The sequence below is a fragment of the Pseudophryne corroboree genome, chromosome 7 (genome assembly GCF_028390025.1).
Source record: "Pseudophryne corroboree isolate aPseCor3 chromosome 7, aPseCor3.hap2, whole genome shotgun sequence".
Classification (NCBI taxonomy): domain Eukaryota; kingdom Metazoa; phylum Chordata; class Amphibia; order Anura; family Myobatrachidae; genus Pseudophryne; species Pseudophryne corroboree.
Window position 1 is genome coordinate 400,660,780 of NC_086450.1, and position 18,949 is coordinate 400,679,728.

At 41.9% G+C, this 18,949-nt stretch overlaps 2 pseudogenes; one reads left to right on the plus strand and one right to left on the minus strand.

The window, feature by feature from the left end:
- Window positions 1-2,709: 2,709 nt before the first annotated feature.
- On the minus strand, window positions 2,710-2,829 carry LOC134946017 (5S ribosomal RNA; annotated as a pseudogene).
- A 695-nt stretch (window positions 2,830-3,524) lies between these two features.
- LOC134946018 (5S ribosomal RNA) lies at window positions 3,525-3,644 on the plus strand (annotated as a pseudogene).
- The last annotated feature ends 15,305 nt before the right edge of the window (window positions 3,645-18,949 follow it).

Sequence of the window (18,949 nt, forward strand, 5' to 3'; positions counted from 1 at the left end):
GTCCCTTTGATAGATTCTGAAAGTTTGGTTAATATAGAATGTCCCTGAATGGAGGAATCCCTCTTTGTATTGTGCGAAGGGTCTAACAGGAATCATACAGCAGTGTTTGGTACCCATCGGAAGAGTATTTAATTAGCAATATTCCGGTGTTGGTTTGGAGCGTATTAATCGCTCGTGCGAATAGTTATGGACATAAGAAGTTTATGTCCATTACTATTATTTACTCATACTCAGGTATGCGGCGGGAAACCTAGTTTCCCACCCACCTGAGCTGTTTGAAATCGTCACAGCCCACCTGTATGAATCACCCTATGACCTTTTGTTATAATGCGAAGCCGAATTCCTGTGTCCAATGGACGATCAGATTGTAGGGACCATTAGATTGCATTGTGTGTGGGGCATAAATAGGCAGGCCGACCACATCCAGCTCTCACTCTTCAACGGTTCTCATTGCTGAAAATCGGGTGCTGGATGTCCAGGCGCATGCGATCGTTTCCCCTTGTGCGTAAGTTTCACTCCGTAATCATATTGTCTTACTGTGAGCCAATCTCTCTCTTTCCGTCTCTCTCTCTCTCTCTCTCTCTCTCTCTCTCTCTCTCTCTCTCTCCCTTCTCTTTCTCTCATATCTCCCATTGACTAGTATTGTATTGTATTAGATCAGCATAGTATTGTATTGTATTTCTTGTATAGTTATTCGGTTAGGAAGTCTCTGTTATATTGTAGTGTATCATTTGTACTGTGATTCTTTTTGCAAGTATAATAGTCATAATACAGATAATAGGCTTTGGACCCTAAACCAGTATCTGTGTATTTCCTATAGTTTTAAGTGTTCACTTGAGCGTCGGTGACGCTCAAGCAGCTTTGTAGTTAGTCAGGTTACACAAAGTTGCACTTACACCCTGTATTCACATTAAGGTATTCTGTGTATAAAAGGTTTAGCCATAAAGGTATAGCGTTGTGAGCGTCTGCGCCGCTGGTGATCTCCTCGTGGTCTCGAGCGTCCGCTACGCCATAGCGAATCATTACTCTAGTCATCACCAATAACGTGCTGTCCCGTGATCGCTGGGCCGTGAGCGAACGTGACGCTTGAGCGTCTCGCCTACGGCTAAGCGATCGTTACGCAACTAGCGTACCCTTACGGTACTTCTTAAGCAAACAGCGTACTGTGTTCTTAGACTTCATTAAGGGTTGTTTATACGACAAAGGAATTTAACATTGTCACATACAGAACCTGCCGGGCATCTCTACACCCTCTATATATATATATATATATACATCCAAAAGTAAAGGAGCACTCACCAGTCTTCAAAAGCAAGTTTTCTTTATTTTCAGTGGATCATATGAAACAGGGGTGTATCGACGTTTCGGTCCCCAGTTTGGACCTTTGTCAAGAACTGGGGACCGAAACGTCGATACACCCCTGTTTCATATGATCCACTGAAAATAAAGAAAACTTGCTTTTGAAGACTGGTGAGTGCTCCTTTACTTTTGGATGTATATTGGAAAGTGATAGACCAATACCTATCACTATAATGGAAGTCACCCCAGCATATACTTGAAAGGCCAGAGTGTGGACTGTTTGGAACTTATATATATATATATATATATATATATATATATATTAAAAACACACAGGGGGGTGGGGGATATAGCGACCAACGGTGTCTTAAATTAATTAAATAAAAGTGGATCTAAAAGATATATATATAAGTATACGTAATATATATTGAATAACCAGATCGAATGAATCTATAAAAAGTGAATTTATTAATACATTAAAATACACAATGATTACACAGCTATACTAAAATTACTATACTAAAATTTGAGCAGCAAATCTTCTTAAAAAGTGGGATAAAAACAATGGACACAATGCAAAATAATACCAGTTAAAATATGTGTTAAAATATGTAAAACAATTTTAACTTAACTTGGTATGAGGTCACTGCCAGGTAGCCCAACGCGTTTCGTCATTCAGACTTCATCAAGGGGTAAAGGTAGAGTGGGACTAAGCTTCTATTTATACCAGTACTAATCTCATGGTAATTGTGACATCACTTCCTGTTAATTAATCATGGTATTGTAAAATGGACTGGAAACCTCTATTTATATTTGTCCAGTAGCCTTATTTAGTAGTATATGTGTACATAATGGTATAACAGTATTTACAAGGCAGGTTTGGTGTTGGAGAGCTTTAGAAAACTCCCTTGTAGAAGCGCCGGCGGATCTTTTCCGCCCTACTTCCGGTTTTCGTCCGTCGCGGCATTTCCGCCCCACTTCCGGTATGCGATTGCGCGTGCGCCCGCGGCTGCAGACGTTCTTTGGAGACCAACAGTTCTATGAACATTATTCTCAGGGACTTCCTTGCGGCGGCCATATTTATAAGGATTTGTTCATACACAGCCTCACACGGCGGCCATATTTGAGGAGTCCATAATCAGGGACATTTGTCTTAGTTCTCCATTATATTTAGGTATAAAAATAGATAGAAAAACGGGGATTAGTCAGTAATTAGTTCAATAGTGGCAGTAATGTTAAGTAAATCACTATAAGTTATATTAAACACTGCAAAGTGATTTATAATATAAGGATATATATATAAATATAAGGTGCAGAGTGCAAAATTAAAGATACTAATAAATTATTAAGATGCAGATAGTATGAATAATACTAAACTGACATGCTCATGTAGGCTATTTAACATCAGTTTGGTTACAGTACCTGATCTTCCCAGGTGGTCTCCCTAGTCTGGTACTGATCAGGCCCGACACTGCTTCGCTTCCAAGATCGGGCGAGATTGGGCCTTTCCAGTGTGGTTTGACTGTAATAATAACTTTTTACCATACATGTGTCAAATTTAATATATCGCTGTGAGGTGATATATTGAAGAATACAGTGCAGGAGTGGTGTGGGTGGGAATAGGGTAGGAGTAGGGGGGGGGAGGTAGGGGTTAAAGGACCGGGGGGTGGGGGGCCGGGGGGGAGGGGAGTGAGGTGGGGGAGGGAGGGGGGAGGGGGATAAGGTGAAGATCCAACCGTGATGATCCAACGGCCATAAAATTTCACAGGAACGGAGCGATTTCATAATAGTCATTAAATCCCTTCGGGTGGAGTGTTTGTAATTGAAAAATCCAATACATTTCTCTGCGTGAGAGTTTATTGGCCAGCTGGGAGAAAGAGGTGGCGACTTGGCCAATAAACTCTCACGCAGAGAAATGTATTGGATTTTTCAATTACAAACACTCCACCCGAAGGGATTTAATGACTATTATGAAATCGCTCCGTTCCTGTGAAATTTTATGGCCGTTGGATCATCACGGTTGGATCTTCACCTTATCCCCCTCCCCCCTCCCTCCCCCACCTCACTCCCCTCCCCCCCGGCCCCCCACCCCCCGGTCCTTTAACCCCTACCTCCCCCCCCCTACTCCTACCCTATTCCCACCCACACCACTCCTGCACTGTATTCTTCAATATATCACCTCACAGCGATATATTAAATTTGACACATGTATGGTAAAAAGTTATTATTACAGTCAAACCACACTGGAAAGGCCCAATCTCGCCCGATCTTGGAAGCGAAGCAGTGTCGGGCCTGATCAGTACCAGACTAGGGAGACCACCTGGGAAGATCAGGTACTGTAACCAAACTGATGTTAAATAGCCTACATAAGCATGTCAGTTTAGTATTATTCATACTATCTGCATCTTAATAATTTATTAGTATCTTTAATTTTGCACTCTGCACCTTATATTTATATATATATCCTTATATTATAAATCACTTTGCAGTGTTTAATATAACTTATAGTGATTTACTTAACATTACTGCCACTATTGAACTAATTACTGACTAATCCCCGTTTTTCTATCTATTTTTATACCTAAATATAATGGAGAACTAAGACAAATGTCCCTGATTATGGACTCCTCAAATATGGCCGCCGTGTGAAGCTGTGTATGAACAAATCCTTATAAAGATGGCCGCCGCAAGGAAGTCCCTGAGAATAATGTTCATAGAACTGTTGGTCTCCAAAGAACGTCTGCAGCCGCGGGCGCACGCGCAATCGCATACCGGAAGTGGGGCGGAAATGCCGCGACGGACGAAAACCGGAAGTGGGGCGGAAAAGATCCGCCGGCGCTTCTACAAGGGAGTTTTCTAAAGCTCTCCAACACCAAACCTGCCTTGTAAATACTGTTATAACATTATGTACACATATACTACCAAATAAGGCTACTGGACAAATATAAATAGAGGTTTCCAGTCCATTTTACAATACCATGATTAATTAACAGGAAGTGATGTCACAATTACCATGAGATTAGTACTGGTATAAATAGAAGCTTAGTCCCACTCTACCTTTACCCCTTGATGAAGTCTGAATGACGAAACGCGTTGGGCTACCTGGCAGTGACCTCATACCAAGTTAAGTTAAAATTGTTTTACATATTTTAACACATATTTTAACTGGTATTATTTTGCATTGTGTCCATTGTTTTTATCCCACTTTTTAAGAAGATTTGCTGCTCAAATTTTAGTATAGTAATTTTAGTATAGCTGTATAATTATTGTGTATTTTAATGTATTAATAAATTCACTTTTTATAGATTCATTCGATCTGGTTATTCAATATATATTACATATACTTATATATATATATTTTAGATCCACTTTTATTGAATTAATTTAAGACACCGTTGGTCGCTATATCCCCCACCCCCCTGTGTCTTTTTAACCTGTTGCTTCAGGGAACCACCATCCCTGTGTTTTGGGGGACAGCTGATGCCCTATATTAACCGTTAGGGAGTGTCATTTATTTCAACTATACGTGATTTTTGGTGTTGTACACAAGTGGCGCAATAATCTCCCCCCTATTTTTAATATATATATATATATATATATATATATATATATATATACATATACACACACAAAATCAATGCCTCCCCAGCCTATGACCACACCGCACGTCACTGATTAAGACCACTGGGATTAATAATATTAACACTGGGCCTGATTCTGAAATGTACGGTGTTGCAATTATCAGATCCAGCCTGGTCTCACTTTATTGCACATACTGGCTCCAGAACAGTTAAAGCTTTTTGCATATACCTGTTAAAGCTCGGTCCCAGAGTGTTGCATATACTGGCCCTAGCCCAGTTCCAGCCTGTTGCAAATACCGGTCCCAGCCCACTTCCAGTCTATTGGAAATACCAAACCCAGCCCAGTTCCAAGAAAACAACTAACTGCTTAACAGCACCTCTAAGACCAACAATAAATATAATTAAATTCCTCTGATATAATGCGCTGCCGTTAAACAATGTGTAATTGTTTATGGGAACATGAAAATAAAAAAGGGAGAGAAAAAACAGCTGCGCTATGTGGCAGGGAAAAGTGAGAAATCCGAGAGCCAACGTGTAAAAATATAAAGTTTATTTAAACAATGTATTTAAAACACATGTATATAAAAGTATACACCTTAGTTGATACCAAGAAATAAAATAGCTAGGTACCCTGATGGTATGGTTAGAAAAACTGTTAACCCCGTACTATATCTAAATAGCAGCAATAGTCACAATAAAACAATTGTGGATGATTGAGATAATTGCTCCATATGGATAGTGTCCACAGTCACATTAGGAAAACATAAATCAGCATTCCACTATTGGTTAGGCAGTGTGCAAATACTGCGGTCCCGAAGTCAAAATGAAACTTCCCGTGCTGTTTTGTAAATCAATCAATTAGGCAATAAAAGATACCTCTCCTGTGGGCTGGTATAACCGAGCGTCCTCGGTTAAATGTCCTGTGGTGCCCACTACGTTGCTATATTGAGAGGAAAGGTGTTATGCCGGTGAGCGGGTACAGAAGGCTAATAGCCGCGTGTGAAGAGAGAGCCGCGTTCGGGAGCTGCAGTACCAATACGGAGCGCGCTGGTGAGGAGCTGATTGCTGCTGTGGCAGGTACCTGGTTCAGGTATCAGATGATGCGGGATTCTAACGCGTTTCGTCACGCTCCACGTGACTTTTTCAAAGCTGTATTCCCTCATCTCAAAAGACCAGTATTTAAAGCAAGAGGCTAAGGACGAACAGGTGTAATGAGTAATTAATTAATTAAAAAGTTTACTACACGTCGGCTCTCAGGAAGTGAATGCAATTGCAAACCTACATAAATGTAACAAATAAATATGAAATTAAAAGGATATAGCAATATAAATCTTTATGTTTAATAAAAAAAATATAAATACCAAATAAAAAATATCAATAAGAAAGGAGAGAAACTGTTCTTAAATACATTAAGTAAAAAGGCTAATCTATTGAGGGACCAAATTAGTCACATATCACACAGAGGAAACCAGAGGTTAAGTAATATATGAAATATAGAGATAAGTAATATAAAAAAATCTATGGAAAATCTATGTAGATATGCAAAACATATGGATCATACATTTTTCTCAATATTGAATAATATATGTAGAGTTATAGTTTCAATAAAAATAGTCACATTAACAATGGTGGCTAAACTAGTCAGACTTACTAGAATTGTATAACATAAAAGTGAAAATTTAATGAAATCAGAACCTGCATACAATGCCTCACTGGGGCTAGAACCTAGGTTCGCATAAATAGCAAGTTGGTGTCCGAACCAGATGCGCCACAAGGCTCGTCTCTAAAGTGCGTACTATTTGAGTGGATTAAGTGAATCAGACTAATCAAGTCTGTGATAGATGCGCACCTCATATACTCTACTTTAAGACAAATATGACTGTAAAGTTTGGCATTAGAAGATGGCTTGTAAAAAAGGGGAATAGACTCAAAACAAACTAAGAATATCTAAAGATAGCCGGCTATGTAAGTATTGTGTAATTGTGATAATGGAAATGTGTCCTTATAAGCAGGGTAAGGATACACATAACCTATAATGGAATTAAAGAGATAATATAAATGAGAATGTGATGACAGAACCTAATTAACCTCATTAGGTTCTTTCACCACATTCTCATTTATATTATCTCTTTAATTCCAGTTTAGGTTATGTGTATCCTTACCCTGCTTATAAGGACACATTTTCATTATTACAATTACACAATACTTATATAGCCGGCTATCTTTAGATATTCTTAGTTTGTTTTGAGTCTATTCCCCTTTTTTTACAAGCCATCTTCTAATGCCAAACTTTACAGTCATATTTGTCTTAAAGTAAAGTATATGAAGTGCGCATCTATCACAGACTTGATTAGTCTGATTCACTTGATCCGCTCAAATAGTACGCACTTTAGAGACAAGCCTTGTGGCGCATCTGGTTCGGACACCAGCTTGCTATTTATGCGAACCTAGTTTCTAGCCCCAGTGTGCATTGCATGCAGGTTCTGATTTCAGCGCCGTAACTACCAGTGTGGCAGGTGTGCCTGGCACACAGCACAGTTACCCTGAGGGCGCACGGCCAGCGGCTTGTAATGAGTCAAATCGACTCATTACAAGCCGCCTGTTCTGTGCCGTGTGCCGCGCTGGAGGAGAGCAGTAGTACCGGAGGCAGGGAAGGAGGAGGAGGGAGGGGGACTGGAGCCGCAGCAGTGCTATGTCATTGGTAGTAACGCCGCTGCAGCAGTCCCCTCTCCTTCCGTATTGGCTGCCCGGCGCTGCTGTGAATGCTGAGATGCGGTTCCCTCATCCCAGCATTCACAGCGGCGGGCAGCCAATGCGGAAGGAGAGGGGGCTGCTGCAGCGGCGCCTCCACCAACTACATAGCGCTGCTGCGGCCCCAGTCCTCCTCCCTCCTCCTCCTTCTCCGCTGCCCAGGAATGGATCTGCCTGCACAGGGAGCCTGACTGCCAGCGGGGAGAGATGGTAAGTATCTCTCTCTCTCTCTTTCTCTCTCTCTCTCTTCTGTCTGCCACAATGTGTAAAAAGGGGGACTGGCTGCCGTAATGTGTAAAAAGGGGACGCTGTCTGTCGTAATTTGTAAAAAGGGGGACGCTGTCTGCCGTAATGTGTAAAAAGGGGGACGCTGTCTGCCACAATGTGTAAAAAGGGGGACTGGCTGCCATAATGTGTAAAAAGGGGATGCTGTCTGTCGTAATGTGTAAAAAGGGGGACGCTGTCTGCCGTAATGTGTAAAAAGGGGGACGCTGTCTGCCGTAATGTGTAATAAGGGGACGCTGTCTGCCGTAATGGGACTGTCTGCCGTAATGTGTAAAAAGGGGGACGCTGCCTGCTGTAATGTGTAAAAAGGGGGACTGTCTGCCGTAATGTGTAAAAAGGGGACGCTGCCTGCTGTAATGTGCAAAAAGGGGGACTGTCTGCCGTAATGTGTAAAAAGGGGGAAGCTGTCTGTCGTAATGTGTAAAAAGGGGGACGCTGTCTGCCGTAATGTGTAATAAGGGGACGCTGTCTGCCGTAATGTGTAAAAAAGGAGACGCTGTCTGCCGTAATGGGACTGTCTGCCGTAATGTGTAAAAAGGGGGACGCTGCCTGCTGTAATGTGTAAAAAGGGGGACTGTCTGCCGTAATGTGTAAAAAGGGGACGCTGCCTGCTGTAATGTGCAAAAAGGGGGACTGTCTGCCGTAATGTGTAAAAAGTGGGACGCTGTCTGCCGTAATGTGTGAAAAGGGGCTCTACCTGGTGTAGTGGCGCTACTGTGCAGCGTAATTTGAATAATGGAGACTACTGTGCACCGTAGTATGAATTGGTATTATTTTGTGGCCACGCCCCTTCCCCATGAAGCCACGCCCCTATATATTTTACGCGCGCCTGCGGTGCGCACTGCCCCTATCTTGCATAGAGGGGGGGGCACCAATGCCGTTTCTTGCACACAGCGCTAAAATACCTAGTTATGGCACTGTCTGATTTCATAAAATTTTCACTTTTATGTTATACAATTCTAGTAAGTCTGACTAGTTTAGCCACCATTGTTAATGTGACTATTTTTATTGTCACTATAAAGGCTCGTACACACTGGTCGATATATCGGCCGTTCTCTTGAACGGCCGATATATTGCGGGACCATCAGCTAGTGTGTACGGCCGATACGTCTGTTAACTCCGTCGTTCACAGACGTATCGCGTCGGCTGCGCAGCACAGCCGACGGCCAATATATCTACCGATATATTGGCGCGTCGCTGTGCATGTACAGGGCGGTCGGCCCAGTTCATGACGTCAGCTCCCGACGGATCGGGCAGTGTGTATGCTCAACACACTGCCCGATCCGTCCATAGATATATCTGCAGATCAATTGATCTGCAGATATATCTACTAGTGTGTACCCACCTTAACTCTACATATATTATTCAATATTGAGAAAATTTATGATCCATATGTTTTGCATATCTACATAGATTTTCCATAGATTTTTTTATATTACTTATCTCTATATTTCATATATTACTTAACCTCTGGTTTCCTCTGTATGATATGTGACTAATTTGGTCCCTCAATAGATTAGCCTTTTTAATTAATGTATTTAAGAATAGTTTATCTCCTTTCTTATTGATATTTTTATTTGGTATTTATATTTTTTTTATTAAACATAAAGATTTATACTGCTATATCCTTTTAATTTCATATTTATTTGTTACATTTATCTTGGTTTGCAATTGCATTCACTTCCTGAGAGCCGACGTGTAGTAAACTTTTTAATTAATTAATTACTCATTACACCTGTTCATCCTTAGCCTATTGCTTTAAATACTGGTCTTTTGAGATGAGGGAATACACCTTTGAAAAAGTCACGTGGAGCGTGACGAAACGCGTTAGAATCCCACATCATCTGATACCTGAAAAAGGTATCTGTCACAGCAGCATTCAGCTCCACACCAGCGTGCTCCGTATTTGTACTGTAGCTCCTGAACGCGGCTCTCTCTTCACACGTGGCTATTAGCCTTCTGTACCTGCTCACCGGCATAACACCTTTCCTCTTAATATAGCAACGTAGTGGGCACCACAGGACATTTAACCGAGGACGCTCGGTTATACCAGCCCACAGGAGAGGTATCTTTTATTGCCTAATTGATTGATTTACAAAACAGCACGGGAAGTTTCATTTTGACTTCGGGACCGCAGTATTTGCACACTGCCTAACCAATAGTGGAATGCTGATTTATGTTTTCCTAATGTGACTGCGGACACTATCCATATGGAGCAATTATCTCAATCATCCACAATTGATTTATTGTGACTATTGCTGCTATTTAGATATAGTACTGGGTTAACAGTTTTTCTAACCATACCATCAGGGTACCTAGCTATTTTATTTCATGGTATCAACTAAGGTATATAATTTTATATACATGTGTTTTAAATACATTGTTTAAATAAACTTTTTATTTTTACACGTTGGCTCTCGGATTTCTCACTTTTCCCTGCTACATTGCGCAGCTGATTTTCTCTCCCTTTTTTATTTCCAGCCCTTTTCCAGCCTGTTGCAAATACTGGTCTCAGCCCAGTTGCAGCATGTTGCAAATACAAGTCTTGCCTGGTTCCAGCATGGTACATATACTGGTACCAGCCTACTTCCTTCTCAGCAATTACTGGTCCCAGCCTGGTTCCAGTTGCAGAGTTTCCATTTCGGTTCCAGCTCTGGTTTCTACTCTGGTCCCAGCACCAAACCAGTCCTGAAATCTCTTGTATCTGAACCTACACCTGCCACAGTGCTTCATTACATAAGACTCTAGGGCAGTGGTTCACAAACATTTTTTTAATCTTGGCACCCCTGGAGTCTCAGAATGTTTTTCACGGCATCTGTAGGCCAAAAGTTTCTTATTGAGAAATTTAAAAAATACATATTAAATTAAGTAAATTGTGTTTATATGTCATCCTTAAGTTCAATTACACGGTGAAGGATAAGATTTGCATCTGTTTGTCAACATGATTGCATACCTCCCAACTGTCCAGTGTCCCGCAGTGGGGGGGGGAGGGGGGCAGTTGGGAGGCTCTGTCTCTCGCTGCCCTGCTTAGCAGAGCAGTGGTGAATAGATGCTGTGTGCATGCGCACAGCATCTATTCACAGATGACAGAGGGAGGGGGGCATGCCAGCAGCTCACAGAGCGCTGGGCAAGCCTCCTCAGTGACGAAAATGGGGGGGCGTGGCTCGCGATCACAGCACTCCCGTGAAGCCACACCCCCTGTTCATCTGGTCATGCCCCTTTTTAAAAATTGCCGCGCAGATGTCCCTCTTCCCCTGCAAGCAATGTTGGGAGGTATGTGATTGGCAGCCACAAGCACTAGTTTTGCCTATTATATTGACCATAAATAGTTTGAATTGGTCCTGGACCACCAACCTGTGGAATCCCTGCAAGTTTCCCATGGCACCCAAGGGTGCCACGGCACCCAGTTTGAGAACCACTGCTCTACGGGGTAAATTTACTAAGGAGGGAGGTTTTTAGAACTGGTGATGTTGCCCATAGTAACCAATCAGATTCTATCTTTTATATTCTAGAAGCAGCTAGATAAATTTTAAGTTGAGTCTGATTGGTTGCTATGAGCAACATCACCAGTTCTAAAAAAAACTACCACCTTAGCAAATTTAGCCCTAGGAACCGCTCTTCAATTCTGAATCTCCTAGTCCTTATGCAGAGAAACATTATACTATAAAGCCTTCCAGCTTCCTGGCTCAAGACTTATCCCAGATCCCAAAATCGAGATCTGAAAAATCTCCAGTTCTGACAAATTTCTTACTTTAGTCTGGCATAAAATTGCTGTAACTCTTTTTTTGTAGCAGCCAATCAGATTTCAGCTTTCATTAGGGTTAATTTCCTCAGATTATATTTAGATGCTAAACCAAAGCAACCAATCACCAATAAGCTTTTATCGGCCTAGTGCAAGGCTGAAATGTTCATTTACTTACTAATTCCTATTCCTAACTGGGTTCTGTGTGTCACTGCACATTTATACTGTATGTCAGTACTTTGCTAGTCAGTGAATAATGCTCTTTATATGTTATGGTTAATTTAGAATGACCTTTACCACCTGATTATTCTGTTTGTGACTCAGCAATGGTCACTACGTTCTCATAAATACATTGTAATCAGTTTGGACATACAGACCTATGTTAGAATAACCTTCAAACAAGCCAAAAAAATTAAAAGGATCATGTAAACTCACGATCGATAAATGTAGCCAATACTCCCTGTTAATAAAGGAAACCAGTAAAATATCTCAGCCACATGTAAAAGAATAATAGAGACAGAGTGCAACAGGGGTGAAGAAAGAGAGAGCCACAGGAGAGAGGAGAGAGAGAGAGAGTGCCACAGAGGAGAGAAAGAGAGAGTGACAGAGGAGAAGAGATGGAGAATGCCTCAGGGCAGAGGGAAAAGAAGAGATAGTGCTACAGGAGCAAGTAGATAGAGAGCATGTCACAGGAAAGGAGAGAGAGTCACAGGCTAAAGGTAAAAGAGAAAGAGAGGAGAAGAGAGAGAGTGTGTACCTCAGGGGAAATAAAGAGCGTTAGAGAGAGTTTTATAGGAATAGATCTACAGGGGAATGGAGAAAAAGAGCACCACAGGGGAGAAGAGAACAAGAGATATACATATGGGAAAGGAGAGTGAGAGTGCCATAAGGGATAATAGAGGGAGTGCCACAGAGGAAGAGGTTAGAGAGAGCCCCAGTGGAGAGAAATGTTAGACAGGTGAGCCACAGGGAAGAAAAGGAAGTACCATTGGGAACAGAGGAGAGCGAGAGTGAGTGAGTGAGTGAGTGAGTGAGTGAGTGAGTGAGTGAGCCACAGTGTAATAAACAATCCACTTACAGTAAATATGGGTAAGAAGAGAAACGAGTGCCACAGGGGAGCAAAGAAGAGGTGACAGATATAGTAGGAGAGAATCAGAGAGAGTCATAGGGGCAATTAAGACAGAGAAAAGAGGCCAAAAAATGGGGAATAAAATGTGTGTGCATATAATACTGTGAGTTTTACTGTCTGCAAAGTGCTGTTGTTTGATGCTACATCTTTTTTTACACATTCCCATTGATGCTCAGGCATGTACTGTATTATATACTGTTTATCAGTTCATTTCTTTAATTATGAAAATAAGTTGTACATTAGATACAGTAGATATAGGAAGAAAAACTATTTTACTGTATACATAGACTAAAACTTTACAGGTCTGTAGGTAACATAGTTTACCCAGTTCACCTTGTAGTCCGACATGCAGAACTATCAAGCAGTCCCATCCCAGTCTGGCCCAGTGCTGAATACATTGAAATGACTTTCTGAGAAGTAAAGTCTGCACTTGATGGGTTAAAGAGCTGCAGTCTGGAAAGCCAATGATTTACATTGTATTTCTCTCAGGCTCATGCATAATTGAATCTACTGTTAGAAAGTGTCTTTAGCCTTGCTGGTCTATACCTGCTTCCAGGTATACTAAGCACTCAGATGCTGTAAATTATGCTGCAAGACACAAACCTATTGACTGTTCTGTAATGATCACTTTACTACTAGCAGCTAAAAGGTTAATTTTAGATTATTAACTCTGCAGTATTGTAATATCTGATTTTTTTTTTTGGCTTTCAAACCCTGCATGCTGATTGATTTTCAATAGTCTGCTTTTAGTATTGTAGCCAAAAGTCAATTAACAAAAAACAGTAAAAGCAGTAGAACATTTCCAGCAGGTGCACAAAATCCATCCAAGAGTAGATCTCGATGCCAAATAAGGCTCCTGCCTGCAAAACAAGCGCTGCCCTCAGGTAGAGCGGTATAGAATTCTCTCAGCACTGCAATGTCAAAGAATGAATACGTTTCAATTGCATGAAAACTGTGAGTGCTATGAAGCGAGTTACAGAGTCTGAAACAGACTGGTGTAACTGAGAAGATCAAAGCCACCGCCATGTAAGCCACCAATTATTCCGGTTACATCATTCTTAGCATCAAAGTTACAAATGAACAAACTTCATAGAAGTTGGTTTCTTTTCTGAAACTCAAGAACGGTAATTAAAGACCTAAAAATGCAATTTACTTTGTATGAAAGAAGTACAGATATCCTTCACTGATGGAAGATCTTATCAGGGATGAAGGTGTTTGAGATAAAGGGGTCTATTTACTAAGCCTTGGATGGAGATAAAGTACCAGCCAACCACCTCATAACTGTCATTTTTCAAACCCAGCCTGCGACATGGCAGTTAGTAGCTGATTGGCTGGTCATTTATCTCCATCTAATGCTTAGTAAATAGACCCCAAAGTTGTAATCTGGGGGAAGCTGTTTTCTTTATGTGCAGCAGACTTCCTGTCAGTAACCCTATTCAGAAGCACTGCAGGTAGAACCTAGGGGGAGATGTACTAAGCAGTGAAAAGAGTGGAGAAGTGGCCCATGGCAACGAATCAGCTGCTCTGTATAAGTTTATAGTATGCAAAATATAAATGTTACTTCAATGCTGATTGGTTGCCATGGACAACTTCTCCACTGGCTCACTTCTCTATTCTTTTCACTGCTTAGTACATCTACGCCATCTGAAATGGCTAAAGACAGAGTACAATATTTTTAGCAATATCTCCACTATTGCATGAACCTTCAGGTACGCATTTAATGTTATTGTTAATGTGAATGTTATTACAAGTAGATGTTTTAAATAAGTAAATTAACAATGTAATAGACCTTTTATCTTAAATTAGTGGATCTAATATTTTTCATGATATTTTGTCTAACTCTGGTATATTGTTATTATGGCAGCATTTATTTTCAGAAAGAACTTTGGTAATGTTCCTTAACTGTAAAATAAAGTATTCTAAAGGCAGTGGGGATTCTAGGTAACAAGAGACAGAACACTAAAAGTGAGTGTATAGTTTCTGTCTCCATCGTGACTAATATAGGAACTGCTATTTCAAAATTGTGCTCACTTATCCATTGCCATCCTCAATAAATCTAACGGTAACACCCAGAGGCATTACTTCACCTGGAGGCAGTGAGGGAGGGCTGAGGCAAACATGAGAAGGGGGGCTGAGGCACACGTGAAGTGGACAGAGAAAATATTGGGAGAGGGCAGAGGCACATATAGCGAGGAGACGGAAGGAAACATGGGGAGCGAGCTGAAGCACACGTAGAGAGACAGGTAGGGAGAGAAATTCACTTACAAAACAGTACACAAGGAAAAAACGCAAAGGGGGAGACAGACACACAATGCAGGAAGAAGTGAGCTGCAGACAGATGTTGAGATTACTGTACTCACACTGTCTTCTTCTGTGCAGGCTGATCGGGTCACAGTAATACTGTAAGTCCTGCCAATGTAGATGAAGGTGATGCAAGGAGAATACATAAAGGTGGCGATAGAGACACACAGACTGGAAGTTAGATGCAGCACACGCACTTGGCCCAGGGTAGAAGCGAAATCCATAGGAGAACGGAAAAGGGGGCCACATGCCACCTGTGTCCCCACTTAATCCAGCGTCTCTGGTGCCAGTGATGCCAGTTACAAACAGCTGCTGTTTGGCAGACTGTGAATCACAAGGTTGTAACTATGATCAGCAGGCTGCTGAAAGTTTTCCAGGCCCACTTGTCAGCCGGGCCCATTACATGTGCAGTTTAACTTCTGTATCTATCGTGCCCCTGATGGGCTGGTGGCCAGAGGAGGACATCCTCTACTATTTCCCGGAGTTAAGCAACTGGTGTCATCCAATATGGAAATGCAAGCTTTCCAATTTAAAGAAATGAATGAATGGCTACACTGAGAATCTGGTGTTAATTGCAACCTTCCACTGTGGTCTTCAGACCTCAGACCATACCTCAGTGATATTGCAGGTTGCTAGTCAATTGACAGGCTGTATTCTTATGAATATTTCTTCAGCCTTCACTCATTTTATGTATGGGAGGCACACACGTGTTGAGGACACCTGCACAGTGTCATGTAGCAGTGATTGATCCACCATAAATAGATGCTATTTACCAATTTAGTAGCATCTTCGTCTATTCACTCTTCATGCTGCAAATGCATCAATGCTTGTACCATACGGAATACTCTACAGATTTGTTTGTTATGTTCATTGTTCACGCAGTACAACCTGTGAAAATATACGGGAACTTGCAGACAGCTTCAATTTTATAGATATCATCTTTATTCTTGAACTGTCTCCCGGATTTGCAAAATCAGGGGAGCTTGTACAATAAAACAAATTCTTTCAGTGTTCAGAGATGCATGCTTCCAAATGAGACAGAATTCTTTAACAATTAACATCTGTAACCTCTAAAGCCAACACACTCTTGATAAGATCATTATCATCAATGAATAGGATATAAGTTAACATGAAAGAATATATTTGATTAACTTTTTTTTAGGGGGGTTGGGTGCTGTTTAAAATGGAAAACCCACAGTCCCAGTCTCTAGGAAAGGAGATGTGTTAAAATAGTCTGGTGAGCCGTTAATTAAATTCACAGGCTCGTCTGTAAAATTCTTGACTAATTGTTAATCTCATCTGTGTTTTGTCACAGTGTATCACTTTAGTGACTTTTCATAGTATCAGGGCACTTATAATGGAGGCAGAGATAGCAATCAGACACACAGCTTTCCTCCTCTCTGCAACCTGCTAATTTCATAACATTTTGCTTATCACATTAGTACTGCAGCCAGGGACAGTGTTCTGGAAAAAAAACTACATATGTTACAAGACTGTCTCACTACTTTACATTTCACTTGATGTCCCCCAGCTGGGGGATAAAAAGTCCAACAGTTTCATTCCATAACAAGTACTGACGGTGTGTAATTATTCAATGCAATGTTCAGCCTGTTCCGTTATCGTGAACGCAACAGGAGGATATGTGGACGTAATGATTCTTGTCATATCTGTAAAAATATAGTGACGTTTTATAATGGCATTTTGGAGGATTAAGCTGCAAAAGACACTGAATGGGGGTGTAATAGAGATGAAAGAAATTTTTACTCTGCAAAATATTCCCCTTGTTGTGTATAGCTGCAAAATGTCACATTTTGTTGCCATAAAGCATACGTAAATACAGGGTGGGTGGCGGGGGGGGGGGGGGTTCCAGTTGCGCGGAAACCCCCCTTCTCCACAGCCTGGCCAGCAGCCACTACATGTAGTATAAAGGTGCTGAATGGAGCTGCTGCGCATGCCCAGTGGCAGGAGATTTTTCTACCATGTCTGCTGTGTGTGTGCGCTGTATCTATTTGCTCAATCATCGCACCAATAGAGAGAATCTGGTAAGTGGCTTACCATGAGCATTGGACCTGTGTATGTGTGAAGGGATAAGTATGATCTCCTAATGGATATGAATATGATATCACGATCGATGGGATGCCGGCGGTCAGAATCCAGGCAGCGGCATCCCATTCATCAGAATCTTGACAGCTTTTGGAAAGTACCCTAACCCTCCCCTGCCCCCTACCCTAAGCCTCCCTTATGGGTGCCTAAACCAAACCCTCCCCGGTAGTGCCGTACCCTAACCCTCCCGCCTTGGTGCCTAACCGTAACCCCTTCCCCTCCCCGGTACCAAACCATACCCTTCCTGTCCTCGCACCCTAACCCCCCTTCTAATGCCTACACCCCCTCCCGCCAGCATGACTGGAACGCGGTTCTAGATTTTGCCCATTGGTATTTTCACGCTGGGATCCCGAGCTCAATCGGGATTTCGACACCAGCATTATGCCGTCGGTCGGAAATTTCAGCATGGGTGTTTTGACCACCGGGATCCCCTTCAGCTGCATTTTAACTACATCCCATCTAAAGTACTGTATTACATAAACTGCAATTTGTTTGGGGCAGACTAAAGATTGCTACATGCTAATTATGCATTGTTCATGGGCTGGTAACAATCGCTCTAAAATCATACATTGAAAACCACCCTCTAGAAATCCTGCATTTGTCCATGATAATGGGACCTCAAGTGTTACCAATCTGGCCCCAATCACATCACATCACACAGCAGAATGAACTGACCACCATATTACTCGCTCTGTTTATGAGGCTCATGTAGAACTGGATGTATGCGTGTTGTTTTGTGCAAAATTACGCATTTTACCAAAAATGGCGGACAAGCTTAGTACGAGAAAGAGCGTTTTCACATAAGTAAATCTCTTGCAGGTACTCAACCCGGGGTGCAAAATACACTTTGATGATGATGATGGCAGTCAGGATCCATTTCTAATTGGCTGATTGCCACAGCCATCTATTGATATTTGCATTCAGAGTGTGGAAGGGAAGGTGATTTCCATTTGGCTTGTAAAGGGGCAGACAACACATTTGTATTTATGTAATGCAATTTGAACTTCAATTTTACTCACTGACGCAGTTGGAGCTGCTGATCAACATAGCTTAATCATGGCAGGTATATCGCTTAATCATGGCAGGCATATCGCTTAATCATGGCAGGCATATCGTTGGCTGACTGGGCATGCTAATGAGTTAGTAAAAGTGGGGAGATATTGGGACTACTTTACTGATGTCTCTCTACTGTAGCTCATAGAAAAAAATTCATTGGTCTGATTGATTGATTGATTGATTGATTGTTTGTCTGTTCGGTTATGCATTCTGACACTCCTGCACTGATTGGGATGAAACCAGGGTCGGACTGACCCACAGGGGTACAGGGGAAACCCCCGGTGGGCCCTACTGCCTGGGGTTCCCCACCTCCTCCTGTAGGGAAGAGGATCCAGACTGTGCACTTGAATTATACATTTTGAATATGTTCCATTATAATGCACAGGACTATGGTGTATTTTCTATCATGCATTGCTGTTATTAATGTGCTACATTATCATGCATCCACTAGCAATATTGACTGTATATATATCAAGGGCCCCATCCCATGCAGTCTCTAATGGTTAGGCAAACCAATGTGGTGGCTGGACACACCCCTATGCATGGGCCCCTACCACTGCATTCTCCTGGTAGGCCCTTCATGCCCCAGTCCGACACTGGATGAAACCAACGTGAAGTGGTCCAGTTGGATCCTGGTCAGGTTTTAGGGGGGTTAGGGTCCCTGTCGGACCTCCTGTAGGTGTATGCTGGGCAGAACTTAGA